Below are 2,189 nucleotides of genomic sequence, written 5' to 3'. Positions count from 1 at the left end.
TGCACGAAAAGCGATTGATATGGATCAAATGAGGTATTAAATCATGTAAATGAATAATAGTGAATGTGGGTGGCAAGGTAAAAGATAATAATGAAAGTTATGGAGCGTGGAAAATCTATTGGACTTGATTATGAATTGAATGGGTAATGAAGGTTAAAGAATCGTTGACTATTAGGTTCCCTCCATGTCGTCCACTTTCCACTCAAGCTTCTGGGATTCTGGCTGAAAGACGTGCTACTTCAATGTATGTTTATTTCGGGTTATAGAGCAGCTGTGATGATGTACAATGTAAGTGGCTTGCTATCAAAACCTCTAAAAAAACAAAAAACAACTTAACATTTTGAAAATGATACGGAAGCTGCTATAATACCTTTACTTGTTTATTTGAAGTTGTCATCCTTGGTACACTCGGGCTTCAAGTAATGTGGGAAAGAAGCAGAAATTTGCTTTTTGCCTTGTGAAAAGCATCATAAAAGACCAGTGTAATGAATTTTTTAATAGATGTTTCGTCTTGCTAAAGTTTGGTTTCCACTTTTGCAAGACAAACGAATGTAATAAAAACGTAACTGAATCAATTTGAAAGACTTGTTTACCGTAAATTTAAAAAGAATATTGCTGGACAAAACTTAAAATGAACTATAACTACTTTGCGTTACAAGACAATTTATGTGCGCAATTTGTGTTAACTCTTTTTATTTGTTTTTTAATATCTCTTTTAGGATTTAATAGACTTATCTCCTCGTTATTTACTTTGTTTAAAACTAGATAATATCAGCATAGCATTGAAACATGTAGATTGTTTTCTTCCTCTGCTATGGTCAAATGTTTCCAAGCTTTACCTTTTTCTATTTTGTGTTGCAGCATTGTCCTGTCTTGCATATGGAGCCTCGATTGAACTATATTACAGATTCCTCGCTTTACTCTTGCCCACTCTACAAAACGTCTTCGTTTGCTGGGGTCTTATTCGCAACTGGTAAGTGCAGTAGCTTCCTTCCGATTCTTGCTTGGTTTATTTCAATAATGATATTTTAATGTGGGGGAGTCCATTCCTTCGTACGAGATTAAAACAGCCCTTGCAGTGGGAAATAACAAACAAGTTACCTGCAAAATTGAGAGTATAGACCTATATCACTCAATGTCTAAACAAAAGATTTTGCCCGTCGAACCTCTCATTCAATGTGAGGCTGGACGGGCAAAGACAATGCAAAGACAAAGCCTTTATTCCCCACGGACTCCAAAATGGCCGCCGAGTGATAAACGTGAATTCAGCCCTGCTCTCCAGATTTATACGTAAAATTTAATGAACATTATTGTTGATTATCTCGTGCCGATGATGTCTTTACAGTTTCAGAAATAAACACAATGGTTAGTTAAATGTATAGTTAAGTTGGATTAATTTTAAAATATACCTTTGTATTTTTAGATCATTCCATAAACTTTTTTGTCAAACTGACCTGCCGTGCATCTGGGAACAGCTCTGTTGTGTCAGCTGAACAAAAGAAAGACTAACAAAGAAGACGTCACTTCTCTCCTTAGCTTTTGAAGTTATTCAGACTGCGTTTCTGTGAATATGAAAATTACATACCACCATTGATTTATTTAAATGCTTTTTTCTAGATTTATTTTTAATAATCACGGTTTCAAAAGCAAGTCGTTTTCTTCTTGATTCTATGGTTAATATTTAAGGTGCGAGTGTTTTGAAAATGAAAGTATCTTTCCAAGACACTGTATAAATAAGAAATTTAGGCGTCTTCGATTCTTGTCATTCGCCATTTCTTAGGGTGCAAAGTCTTGTACATTTTACTTCTGACAATTTTATGAATAAAGTGATGAAACTTAAGAACGAAGACAGATTGTATGATTTTTTTGTTGAGGCTCAAACTGTCTATGAAGTTGAAAAGTAGATTGTTTTTTTTTTTATAAGGCCTTTTGAAATAATGAAAAATGGCGTTTCTTTCTGAAACTTTTTCTCCCTTTTCAGGGGTGATATGGTTTAATTCTATCACTTCAATTGATTTAAATTGAAAAGTTGTTCACTAAGCAAAACACTTTTCACTTCATAGGCATGAAATCGATAAATTGAACAGGAAAGAATGAATATGCATGAATTGGACAAAAATGAACAAATATCCATCAATTAAACAGGAAAGGATGAATATGCATGAATTGGACAAGAATCGACGAATGTG

The 2,189-nt window shown here is 34.0% G+C and overlaps 1 long non-coding RNA gene across 2 annotated transcripts in view; it reads left to right on the top strand.

Moving 5' to 3' along the window:
- The window catches only part of LOC137973698 (uncharacterized), a 9,190-nt gene extending 7,627 nt beyond the window's left edge, over positions 1–1,563 (top strand). For both annotated transcript variants that reach the window (XR_011117301.1, XR_011117300.1), the window contains exons 8-9: positions 862–973; positions 1,424–1,563. This is a non-coding gene — a long non-coding RNA (uncharacterized lncRNA). The remainder of the gene's footprint in view (positions 1–861; positions 974–1,423) is intronic.
- The last annotated feature ends 626 nt before the right edge of the window (positions 1,564–2,189 follow it).

This window comes from Montipora foliosa, chromosome 10, assembly GCF_036669935.1.
Source record: "Montipora foliosa isolate CH-2021 chromosome 10, ASM3666993v2, whole genome shotgun sequence".
NCBI classification, from domain to species: domain Eukaryota; kingdom Metazoa; phylum Cnidaria; class Anthozoa; order Scleractinia; family Acroporidae; genus Montipora; species Montipora foliosa.
This window is presented reverse-complemented; position numbering and strand designations above follow the sequence as displayed.